At 30.4% G+C, this 14,062-nt stretch overlaps 1 protein-coding gene across 2 annotated transcripts in view; it reads right to left on the reverse strand.

The window, feature by feature from the left end:
* Nucleotides 1-12,299, reverse strand: part of LOC143250721 (unconventional myosin-VI-like) — a 51,804-nt gene extending 39,505 nt beyond the window's left edge. The window contains exon 1 of one of the 2 annotated variants that reach the window (XM_076501653.1): nt 12,053-12,299. The gene's annotated coding sequence lies outside the window, so the exon portion shown is untranslated. The remainder of the gene's footprint in view (nt 1-12,052) is intronic. The other variant, XM_076501654.1, reaches the window with a different exon arrangement.
* Nucleotides 12,300-14,062: the final 1,763 nt, after the last annotated feature.

Genomic DNA, 14,062 nt, shown 5'->3' on the forward strand with positions numbered 1-14,062 from the left:
TGAGTTAAAACAAATGTGTAGACTATATAGGTTATGTGCTGACTGGGAAGGATAGGTAAACCTGTGAATACCTGATCATAATTTGTTCTTACAGTATATTCTTTTGATATAGTTCACATAAATTCTTTTTTAACATGCAATTTCTTGCACAATGTAATACATTGTAGCTGATGGATACAAAATTGTAAAACAATCATGATACCTATACTTCATGCATAAAGAATGTTGTTAAATTTTAAGTAATTCTAAAAGGTCATTTCTGAATGAAATTTTGATATCGTTTTTTCTTACAAGTAACTTAAAAAAACATTATCGACCAAGAAAATTTGAAGTTAACAAAAAATTAAGACTAGTTTCACTGATTTCCTGAATCTTGTAAGTAACAAATTCCTAAAAAGATGGTTCTATAAAGATTGATAAATAGTACAGATAAACGAGGCATTAATACGACAAATAAAGTAAACAAAAACATCTAACTAAACTGATTATGTAATGTCAAGTGACATACAGAACTGTTATATAGTTAAAACTAATTACATATAACAACAACATAAAGAACTGTTATATAGTTAAAACTAATTACATATAATAACAACATAAACTTACAGCAGGTAAAACCAACTGTGGTCAAAATATTGAGGCTGTTTACTATTACTCTATACAACCCTGAGCTAGTTTCCTTCCACAAGAAAAATATCTTGTCTCATTACAGTAAGTCCAAATGAAAACCAAAAACTCTTAGTGTTATAATTAATACAATTATGTATGAGTATCAATTACTACAACAAAGATATGTTAGCTTCAAATGTTCAAGAACAATTACATTATTCTTGCATGATGATATTCCAAGATCAACTAGGTTTGTTTCTTTAAGGTAACTTTCTAATTATCTTATCTCTTAAATGGAATTTTATGCATTTTGCAAAAAAATAATTTTTGGCTATAATATTAATTTTGGCAAAAACCATTTAATAAAAAATTATTCTAAAGATAATTTGAATATTTCCCAGTTAACAAATCTAATGTCAACAGGAAGAGACCATGTGGTTACCATTTTCATTTGTTTTAAAAATATGCAGTAATTTCTCACTGACTTTGTGTGAATGAAATAAATGATAATTAGCCCTTTTGCAACAGATCAAGGGTCAAAGGCCATGCCATTACTTTTGCTCACTTGTATTCAAAATTTTACTGAACTATTATTTTATGAAAGTCAACAAGTTTGGAATTAAACTGTAGATTACAATTCACATTATATACGAGTTAATTTCTTAATTTAAAAGTAAATATCAAAAGAACATATGTAAATATAGATTTTAGTGAGTCACATGGTATGTTGAATGCAACACTTTGAAATTAGAGGTTTGTGATGCCAAAACACTAAGTCTATAATTTCATACAAATTAAAAACTCAAGTTACTAATATTGACAAGCTAGAATATAAAATAAGAACTTCATCTTTTTGTTTTGCTGTACTGAATGAAACATGGTGTTACCATTCAACTCCCTCCATTTTTTGAAACGGTTCCTTATGAACTCTAACTATAGTATATGACATGTGAATAACTAATCAACAGCTTAGAATGTCCCCAGAGTGGTTTTTATAGCCATTTTAACCTGTGAAAAGGCTATGGTGTTCTTTTGAACCTAGATATCAAGAAGGTAAGTTGTGTCATTTGTCTGCTTGAAGTTTCAAAATTTTTAAAAATATAAATCAATCTTAGTTATCAAGCTTAATATATTATTGTGGAATTCTATGGTATCTGTATAGGTTTTTTATGATTATTTTTGTTATTCAGCTGTATATGTAAAACCTAAACAAATTTTGTTTGATATCCTCTATGTGCAGTATTTTAAAAGGTGTAGCAACCTCTGCCCAGCAGCAAGAAGAGAATTGTTTGCTTTACTTTTGGATTTATTATTCTATATTTTAAGAAAAATAAGTTTAATAATTTATTTCTAAATAGTAATATTCTGTGCGTGCGTGTGCACATATATATAATGTATAATAATTAAAGTGTGACTGTATATTACAAAATACTAGTCCACTGAAACACAGCTAAAACAGGAAAGAGTAAAGGTTAGCTTTATGTTACAGGATACAAAACAAAAGTGCACCTGCACCAAGTCGATGCAAGTTATGTAATGTTAGCTAGGTATGACTGGAAGGTCAATATCAAAATATATACATATAAATATATAGCATTACAAGACTTAAGCTACTTAGACTAAACATTTGTATTTTCTTTTTATAATATGAAGTTATTCTAGCATGAAAAAAGCATAATATATTTCCTTTTTTCTTTATGGTGGTCAGAGTATAGAAAATCTTACTGAAAACAAATGTTTGAATTGTATTTAAAAAGTTTTCAAAATTAAGCAAATCATGTTTCAGATTTTTGGGATGAAGAATATTTTCTTTAATCATAGCATGAAATAACTTTGCACTCAGACTGGTAACAAACAGACTTAACATGTTCACAAACAAATCTTAAGTAAAAATATTTCATTAAAAAATCTGATTTTTCTATACCAAATACTTCTAATCTTTATTAAAAGTTTACCAAATTTTGTGAAGATGTACACGCTGTATCAAAAGTTATAGTCCAAATAAGTAACGTGTGCAAATGTGTCGACAAACTTGTGTATATTATATTGAGCCTACAGCCAATTTATTTATGTTGTTTAAATAGAATAAACATTAAAATTTTGCAGCTGTCCACCACGTTCACTAAATTTATCTGATTTGATGAATATTTGCGTTAACTCAACATGTTAAAAAAAAGTTTATAAACATTGCAAATCAGAAAAACAATATCTATTACAAACACTAATTTCAGACACAAAAAACAAAACAAAACAACTCAACATTTACTAAGCTGTAAGTAATCTCCAGTCATGCAACTTGCTTTCATACTGTACATGTGCATTCATGTCTATTCGTAACTACTTTTAGGTAAATTACTTGTACCTGGATCACAATGAAACCTGCTTCAAATGTGTTGTTATTGTGTTACACTTTTAGTGATATTTATTATTCATCTTATCTGTACAAGTTTACCTTAAATCAAGATATCTGATTTTCATTGAAGAAAATTTCTCTACCCTTCAAACAGATATGATTTAATACATAAATGTTCATAACTCACAAACAAAAAGAGCATTTACAAAACTTAACAAAATTCCTAATAAATATAAATTTACTTTATTATGATGTAATCTAATTCTTGCTCTATTTAATCATATAAAACTTTTTTACAACTATTTTCAAAGCTGCTTCATTAATAAATGCTCAAATAACTTGATGTGGGACCAAACAAAAGAAAGATGGTAACCATGGTTAATAAAAACTGACAGAAATGCTTGAGAGTTAAGTGGATAACACATTTTCATGAAGCTTTCAGATTCTCACCAAAAACAAAGTGCAATGTTTACAGGCAAAACTGTTTGCAACTGTGCAGAAACAAAAATGTTTAAATGTTGTTCTTCAAGAATAACATGAAACTGATATTGATTTTTTATTGATTAATATATTTGAATTAAAATTGTTGAAACATACAAAACTGACTAACACTTGTATCTCAAAAAATCAACCAAAGTGTCAAAAAGAAATTAGTTTGTGTAAGTGATGGCAAACAAATATGAAGAGCCAAAGGAAACCCTGCCTTTATACTTCAGGCATGTTAGTTTCAAAATGGGTTACTTTTTTTACTCCTAAACTGTTGTACATGTAGATGTATCAAACATTCAAGTTATGCAATATTGTATGAAACCTTTAACAAGTTGAAAATATGATTAGAGTGCTGCAAGTTGCTCCCCACAAATATCCAAAACATTACATTTTTTGTTGATGAAAATAAACTTTATTTTCTGACACAGATTGTAAATCATACTATATATAATAGTGATTAAAAAGGTCACTAGCAGCTACAGGTTAATGTAAGTTATGGTTATGTACATTTTTTCTGAGGAGTGAGTTTATATTAACTATATTCAGTCAGTTAGCCATAAGGTAAAAGGGAAAAGATAGAAGAGTACATTTGGTGATTTGACCAAATAATTGATATGATTAATTACTGTAAGGAAAAATTACAACAGTTTATATCTCAAACTTATGAAACAAATTAACCTAGTTCAGGGATTAAACAAAACCTTTTAGTTGAACCATGGTTATTAAACTTCCCTGAAAGATTTTATCATAGTAGTTTGTTTTTGTTAATGCTGTACAGACTAACAAAATGACAGAGGTTTGTAAGCTAAGCCGACATGTACCACATAAAATACTTAGTTAATTCAGAACACAAGAATACGGAACGTGAAGAGGGCTGTTTGACAGACTGAGGGTACCTTTCCAAAACTTGTACTAAAATCCTCATAAATATCAAAGTTTTTGTTTAAAAAATCCATCACTATCCAGTAAAACAAAAAACAAACATTTAACCACTAACTATTTTAAAAACCTGATTTCCATAACCTCCATTATTTTAAAATTAAGCTAACTTAGCTTGCAAAATGGTTTCCCAGATGTTGTGGAGTGTGCTAGTACTTGTAGTTTGAATTCCTTCAAGTTTCTGTTAGATCATTTTATGAATGTTATACAGCTAGTCAGGTTGAACTGATTTCTTTGTTGAGCAACCTGAATGAGTTGAATGGGATTCCATTTCCTGATCTTTTTTTTTTTAATTATTGATGAATCCTAAATTCAAAACTTTAAACAGAAAGTAAATCAAAATCTGGAAACAGACCTTCATAAATTTATGAGTTTACGAGCTCTTTCTGTTTTTTAAACCACTGATTATTCTAGAACTCTTCACCCACAATTGTGTGTTTTTCTTATTGCAAAGCCACATTGGGCTATCTGCTGAGCCCACTAAGGGGAATCAAACCCCTTATTTTAGTGTTGTAAATCCATAGATTTACCACTGTACTAGCAGGGGCTCCACAATTACAGCACTTTGATATTCTCCCTAAAACAAGTGAGGCAAAAAAAGCACTCACTAATGATGGTTCACAAGGTTATGTTTTAATAAAATTAAAAATTTATGTAAATCAATTCCAGAATACTGTTAGTTTTTTTTATGTTTACAGATCTTTTCTCCATGTGACATTTAGTTTTATTGTAGAAATAGCTGGTGTAAAAAAAAAATCCATTCTGCAAAGTAATAAGGTATTGAAAACATTTTCCAAAGGTTTTAAAAGACATAAAACATCAGATATGCCAGACTCTTATTTTTGTACATTAACAAACAGTGGTAAGATGCATGAGAACCAGGGATATGCTAAGGTTAATAATGTCACAAATGTGATATGGTTTTGCTTATTTGGATGAGAACATTCCTGTAAAATTATATGCAAAATGCCAGACTGCACTAAATTCCATCAGCTACTCACATCCTATTAACAATATAAAACTGTGTTAACTGAAACCTATCTTTAACAAACAAGAATCTTGTCTTCTCTAGAATTGGGCAGTTAATGGTAATTGCTAATCACCTTATCAATATACCCTTAACTGGTTACATTAATCAAAGTTAAGCATTAGTGTGATAGATAACTTTAACAGCTTTGCCATAACAAAGACAGCACAAGCAAACTTGGTAGCAATGGGAATTGAAACCAAGAACCTCAAAAACCCAAAACTGAACAAAATTGAAGTCCATTATGGACCTTTGTTCTTAACAACAAATAAAACATTTTGATTACTTGGGCAGTTGGAATAATCCAAAACAGTACTAATTGAAATCCTTAGTTTTGATTAGTTGATTACTTTCATGACAATAAGAACTATGATTAACTGACTACTGGAATAATCAAAAGCAGGAATAATTATAAACAATAACTGTGATTAGTTGATTATTTTCATGATAATCAATTAAACCATAATTTTCTTTTAATTGACTGCATTGATTAATTCATCAAATTATTCATCTTTAGTGAGTTCATCGCTCCTATTTCTATTTCTCGAAATTCAGCTTTTATCCTATCGATCCCCTGATAATTTTGAAACATCAATAACATATTTTCTTTGAAGGGTTTAAAACAAACTTAATAACTAAAAAAATATCCCTGTATTTCTTTTCCAAGAATCATCCTAGTGGCTCTTCTCTGAACCTTTTCTAAAATGTCTATCCTTTCTTAACTAAGGAGATCAAAACTGTAAACAATATTCCAAGTTTTAAATCTCAAACATTTGGGTGTATGGATTTGATTCCCCTGTTGTACGTCTTATTTCACTCCATAAAAAAAACAAAACTGGATGAAGCAGTTTAAAACTTAGGATTAACTTTCAAAAGATTACGTAGCTTCTTGAAAACAAAAAAAATCTTACTTTCATATTATTAAATTGCAACTTTCCAATGCTAAATGATTTTATTGTGATATGTTCACCACTGTTGTAAGCTTCAACTACTGATTCTTGTAACAATTTCCAACATTCAATAAAATGTAAATTTCATATATCCTTTTGTTATGCAAGATAGCATAATGGTTCACTGTGCTTTCAATTATTCAAAAAACAATAAAAATAGTTCTTTCACAACAAAATTACAATCAAGCAGCCTTTAATCCTACAAACTCACAGGGAGATTTAGATCCTTTAATGCATTGGACCAATATGTAACAGATAATGTTCGACTATCCAAAGTGTAAGATGATTGATGTACGTTTTTACAATTCACATTATTGTTACAATTTAAATGAAGTTGAAAAATATCTTGGTGTTATGATAGAAAAATCTCTCAAGTCAACTAAACAGTGTATTGTAGCTAGTAATAGAGTTAATAAAATTTAGGGTAGCATCTATCAAAATACTAAAGATAAGACAAGATATAGAACACCTGTAAGGCCTCATTTAGAATACTGTGTACAGTTTAAGGCCCCCGTCCTCAAGAAGGACAATGAATTATTGAAGAAGGTTCAAAGGAGATCCACTAGGATGATACCTGTGATAGTAGGATTATCCTATAAGGAGAGACTAAAAGTTTTCTTTGGAGAGGAGAAGGGTCAGAAAGGATATGATTAAAGTGTTTAAGCTTATTAAAACTAATGACAATACACATCCATCCCCCTTTTTCTGTGCTTAGCAGTAAAAACAATAGGGTAAGGAGTCATAAATTCAAATTTTTCCAGTATTACTTTTTCAAGTAGGGTGGTTGGCTTTTGAAATGAGCTGAAAAGATTGGATGAATACATGAGCAGTTGTTATTGTTGGGAGCTAGAAGTGATGCACTTAATGGGATAATAAGCTCCTTATTGTCCCTTTAAAATTTTATGAAATTTTAATCAAAGTTTCATTTAATACATATAATACACTTTAATTTGTTTTATATTAATTTAGACAGTGACTTTCAACTTAAATTTTGATAATTTTCATCACCCATTCAACTAGTCGCTATTTTGTTCAAAACAAACTATTTTACTCCAGTTTGTGTGTTGTATTACTGTAAACAAAAGGGGGAATTTTATACAAATTGAGTTTTTCTTTGCAGTTCACTTAAATTACTCTAAAATAAATATTTATGATTTTTAAATATTTATATGCACAAAATTATGTAATGAACCCTTTTTCATGAATAAATGTAAACTCCAAAGTATTTAAAAAAACTGAGTGAAAGAACACAAGTTTATACAAATATTTTTTAAAAATTCAATAGACCAGTTACTGTTACTTCTAAGGAAGGAAAAACTATGGAGAGTGTGATAAAAGAAACTTTACAGAACTGTTTATTGAAATATAACATAAAATAAAACCAACATAGAATCATTAAAGAGTTTGCCCTATATTTGTAAAACATTCTTAACAAGTTACCTCACTGAATATTAGATAAGAAATCATATTGGTATGAACTGTAGATAGACTAGTTAACTGGATGAAAGCAAAAGGTTGATATAAATAGATCCAATTAAGCTGAATTTTTTTGTTACTAGTAGTGTACCCGAAGAGTAGGTGCTTGAAGATTTGCTTTTTTATTATTTATATTAATAGCAAGAATTAAAATTTAGCAAAGTTTATTGTTGACACTCGTGTATTTCTAGCTGTACCAAGGATGCAAAGGTACTAGAGAAGAGTTGTTGGATCAACTGGCATGTTATACAATCACTGGAGAAATGACATAATTTAAATTACATGTTAAATATATATATGAACTTAATACTGTGATTGTAGAAAACAATTTTGGCATAATGACAGTAGTAAATTCAATGATAGGAAGAATGTGATTATCAGGGTCCTAGAAGGGGTCCGTCTTGGAACCTTTCCTGTTTATTATTTAGGTAATAATATGGACTACTATATATGCAGAAAGATTTATAAATTCTGATAATGATATTAAACTGATATACATGAATTAACCTGTGGAAAATGAGTTTCAATATTGATATATGTAAAATGATACAATATTCAAGAAACAACAACATGCTTCTTTGTCCAACACTGATTTCTACTCATTTCATCAAACATCTATTTGCCTGTGGTCCAGCATCAACTTCCAAAGAGCTCACACCCTCTCTTTTGAAGGTTAATAAATCCTGTTACACCTTAGTACCCTGTTTGAAAAATGAAAGTGTTTAATTTTCCTACAACTTCTACTTTGCAAACTCCATATTCCCAAATCCATAACTATCATCATTAAACACAAAAATATATGATGCATTGATCCTATATGTATTCAACTTATGAATTTCAATAATTCAATCAGATCCCCTTTCACCATTCATAATAGTAACTTTTCTTTGAAACCTTTACAAATACTCAATAACATTCTTAAAGTATGGAACTCAATAGAGAATACAATATTCTACATGAGACCTAACCAGAAAACTATACAAAGGGACAATACTTTTAACCTTTACTTGATACTCCTGTAAACAAAACCTCAAATTTTATTTCCTTTCCCAAAGTGACCTAGAAAGTCTAAAACACTGATCAAAATAACTAGATTATTTTGTCTATAAAACTTTTAATTTCCATCTTGATTAAAATAAAACCACAGTTTAAATTAATGTAATTCACTTGCATTACCTCGTATTTGGCATAATTAAATTCTATATACCATTTCTCTGCCCAATTTTCCAAATGATCCCTTAATTAGATAACAGTATTCCATTCTTTAAGTTTGACAGTACAATCACACTGATGCTTGAAAGCACCTATGACAGAAGTTCAGAGTTCATTCATATCAAGTCCATCATGATACCCTTTGTTTTGAACCCATTATTGATCCTTTTCAGTCTTACCAAGAAGTATGTGCTATTGAATTCAGATCCTGTTATTACTTGTCAATTAACAGTTTATATATATACATACAAACTTACAAATAACTTATGTGACCTTGTTGGCTGCTATGACTCTGATACTTGGTCTAGACTAGCAGTGTAACATCCACAATATGATATTCCTAAATCTTTATGTTGTATATACACATCAAATATTTGTAACTGAGAAACTAAATCAATATTTTCAAGTTTAACTTATAAAAATAAATATTTATTATTAGCAAGTTCAAGCTAGCAAAATGAATGTTAGCATATTTGATCATGAACTAAACTACATGTCTGAATTACTTTTCATATAACACAAGGACATATGGGTTGCAAAACTGATAAGAGGTCATCATAGTCCAGACACACACCATGAATGCATCTCAGTTTAGCCAGTAAAATTTCTTTGTTGATAAATATACAGCACAATTTAGTCAATATAAATTAACTTTTAATTTTGTTAATAAAGAATTGTGATATGCCATCAAGACTGGACTGTGTGGTGCTTTATAGTCCACAGGCATTTTTCAAATGTGAAGGACTGAATTTCCCTTATGGCCAACTAAACCCACAACTCTAATATCATCAGCAAACTTGACCAAACTTTTTATCATTCCCCTATCAATACTATTAGTGTATATCAAAATGAGTAAAGGTTCCAACACAGAAGCCCTGAGGTAACCCACTTGCAACCTGAACTCCATTTCTTACAACTTCTTGCTGCTTCTTTCTTTAATAAATCCTTATTCCATTGAGAGAACTTATCTTCCAAGCCCACACAGATAATTTCCTTTACTGGTATGTTATGGAAGGATCTTGGAATTTAGTTGATCAATCTCTAAAGCCATCTAAGCAATGTGCTATTTCTACTAAGAAGGCACATAGGATTTTAGGTTTATGTTCGAAAACAGTGAATAGAAGTTTTAAGAGAGTATAAATTCCACTGTGTAGGTCAATGGTTACATCTCATTTTTGGAGTATTGTGTTCAATATTGAGTTCCTTATGTTAGAAGGACATTGGAGATTATGGAAAGCATTGAAAGAAAGGCTAGTAGGATGATATCTGGGATGGAAAGGCTGACATACGAGAACAGGCTAGAAAGTATGAAATTCTCTTAAAAAAAGTTAGAGATGATCTAATTGAAGTTTTTACAATTTTAATAAAATGGACTTACATGCATCACCTTTTTTTTATACTTAATAGTGAAAACAGTCGGACCAAGCAACAAATTTTGGTAGGTTAGGAGTCATCTTCAGCTAATGCAGTTTTATTTTTCTGATGGAGTAGTTGAGTTTGAAATTTGTTGCTTTCAAATGTGGTGAATCGAGTTAAGCAATTAGTGATTTTTTATGATTGGTTAAGTGTTTGGATCACCAATCAACAATTACATCCAATTAATTAATAACTCAAACAAGACTTGGATAGTTGGAATAACTAAAACTAGTAACAATCAGAAACACTAATTTCCATTAGTTGATTATTTTCATAAATCCTGATACAGTTGAACAATCTTGAATTAATTTAAAATAATAAAAGATTACCATTATGATTTCTGAGTAATCATTCAGAAGACGATTTGATTATTTTATAAGATACAAATTAATGTAGTTGATTTATCACCCAGCTCTAGTGATGAATGTAGTAAAGTTAAGGAAGTTTTAAGGGTTAATTTAAATAGCATTATTAAATTTACTACTTTGTAAATTAATGTGTATCATTTTATTTTTATTGTAGATTGTTTTGCATTGTCAACTTAAAATATTGAAAAGATTAGCATAAATCTCTGAAATTAACCAAGCCTGCTCACATTTTATTTGGATTACAGTAAAAAATAGTGTCAACAGCATGGATACTAAGTGATTAAACAACAAATTATAATATTTATAGGTAAGAACATAAGAAAAGTATATTTAATTATTTATGTTCATTATCAGTGTAGTCATTCGTTTCTAAACAGGAAGCCTACTCTGATTAAAAGTTAATATTAATTACTTGTACATCCACGTTATCATATAATGGATCTTTTATATACCGATACTTTTAAGTCTAGGAAATAGTGCTCTGTGCCAGCAATAAAAATACAGAACTACAGACTTAGGTCAGATTACAAACTTATCTTACAATCATAATTCTGTAGAATGGCTCAGTGCAGTTAACAATATGGTTCATGCTGTTTGTCATGATTTGTTTATTCTAATGGTTTATTAGACACATACAAGCATATGATGGGATATAACTGGATTTGCCAATGGTACAAGGATGTCCTCAGTGAGCCAAATGACCACCTGCCAGCCTGATGGCAAGTAAGTGGATTATCATTTTCCATTTATCAAGGAAATTAATAAAATATTTATTAAGTTATAATCATATTCACTGATAAATGGAAAATGATAATCCACTTGCCTTTAAAATTTAAAAAAAAAAAGACCAAATAATTTTAAGTCTTGTTGGCTGATTTATTTTGTAAAGCCATGAATTTAAAAATGTTTCTGCTATCCCAAATATCATTTCAAATATTGGAAAAACTCCGACTTGGGTAACATTAATATTTGGTTTTATAAATTAAACCTTAAAGTTGGTCCAGATTATTGATAGCTATGAGAATCATTGTAAAAATCAGTACTTATAACCGTATGCCTATTAGTATCAACAATAATGACTGGTTGTTGAGTGAGAACTGGACTTCCCATTTAATAATTATTAATATAGTATATTATTATAGTAATTTAATATTGCTTCAGCTGTTATATTAAATTGTATTTATACTCGTAGTATTTAACTGATATTACTTACGTTAGCTAGGCGTAAAGTCATATACTTTAGCTGCTTTCTTGGTTCTGAAAAAATTACTTAACTAATAGCGTCTCAAAAAGTACAAGACAAATACAAATTTCAGGCGAACGTACATTCGCTGTCGTCACCACCACCTCTCTACTAAATGCAAAGCACTTATTGATTGCACTAGATTCCAATACCTGTCATGGCTTCCTACCATCGTGCGGTTATGATTACCACATTACTGTAACAGGTTGAATGCTGTAAAAATTGCAGCAGCTGCGAAATAAATAGAAATAGATTTTTGTTTCTAAAAAATTCAAATATAAAATTATGAAAGCTGTTATTATCATCCTTTATTCAACTTACTGCATATTCTGATTGTTGTTTAGTTCGTCTATAATATATGTACTTAAAGATCTCGTTTTTACCAGATTTCTTTTTCTGATTTGTAATCAATCAGGCATATAATCAATAAACTTATTTTTCCTTTCATATATAAGTTTTGCATCGCAAATTGTATTAAAATTCAGGAGTTTCAGTGCCCATTCGCCCCCTGTGGTACAACGGTGGAAACCAGATTTCGACAGCCATGGAAGGCAGACCAGAAATAATCCATTGCGTTGCTTTGTGCTTAACATTAAGAAAAAAATCCAAAAACAAACAAATACTGTCCGCCAACTTACACGCCAGAAAGTGGGTTAGTGATAAACTTACAAATGTAAATGCTAAAATACGGAGTTTAATTACCTGTGGTGGACGGAGATCAGATAATTTATTGTATAGCTTGTCGCCAAAACAAATTAATTGACATTAAAATTTATTATCAGGTTTAAATTGTTTACTGCTCTTCTGAGTGCAACCATACATAATGAGTAACTTTATTTAAATAAATTGATTAGTGATCTTAGTTTCATATACAGTAGTAATAAGTGATTTTAGCGCAATAGTAAAATATGGGCATATACGTTTTGTCCAACTCGAGATGCCGATATCCGGATTTAAGCGTTTGTTTGTTTAAGATTTCGGGCAAAGCTACACGAGGGCTATATGCGCTAGCCGTCCCTAATTTAGCGGTGTAAGACTAGAGGTACGGCAGCTAGTCATCACCACTTACCGCCAACTCTTGGGCTATTATTTTACCAACGGATAGTGAGACTAACAGTCACATTATAACCGCTGAAAGGGTGAGCATATTTTCGAATCTCCATCATACCTAACCACCTGGCCATGCCGAGCCAAACAAACTAGTCTTCAATAATTAAACTGCGACTAAGCCAGCAGTTATGAAATATAAATAGGACAACAGTGTACAATAAATACGGCGCAGAAACAGATCACTCAGTAAACTGGCATAAAACAATATCTGCGGATTTACAACTCTAGAAACATGATTTCGATACCCGTTGTGGGCAGAACACAGATATCCCTCTGTGAAGCTTTGAGTTTAACTACAAAGAAATAGAACAAACATAAAACAATAAGATTATATAACGCAATATTGTAAATAAGTTTAGTATCAGAGAATATATTGAATTTCTGCGTTATAAATGTAAAAGGCCCGGTATGGCCAAGCGGGTAAGACGCTTGACTCGTAATCTGAGGGTCGTGGTTTCGAATCCCTGTCGCACTAAACATGCTCGCTTTTTCAGCCGTGGGGGCTTTATAATGTGACGGTCAATCCCACTATTCGTTGGTAAAAGAGTAGCCCAAGAGTTGGCTGTAGGTGGTGATGACTAGCTGCCTTTCCTCCAGTCTTATACTGTTAACTTAGGGGCGGTTAGTGCAGATAGCCCTCGTGTAGCTTTGCGCGAAATGGAGACAAATAAATTTAAATTAATAATCATTTGATAAATACAGATAAAGGTTTAGCTGGTGATAATGCCGAATATTGAAAGGGAATATTTACTTTACATGTATAGTATTCATGTCACATCATTGAATGTTTGTTTGTTTTTTAATTTCGCGCAAAGCTACCTGAGGGCTATCTGCGCTAGCTGTCCCTAATTTAGCAGTGTAAGACTAGAG

This window comes from Tachypleus tridentatus, chromosome 5, assembly GCF_004210375.1.
Source record: "Tachypleus tridentatus isolate NWPU-2018 chromosome 5, ASM421037v1, whole genome shotgun sequence".
Taxonomy (NCBI): Eukaryota; Metazoa; Arthropoda; class Merostomata; order Xiphosura; family Limulidae; genus Tachypleus; species Tachypleus tridentatus.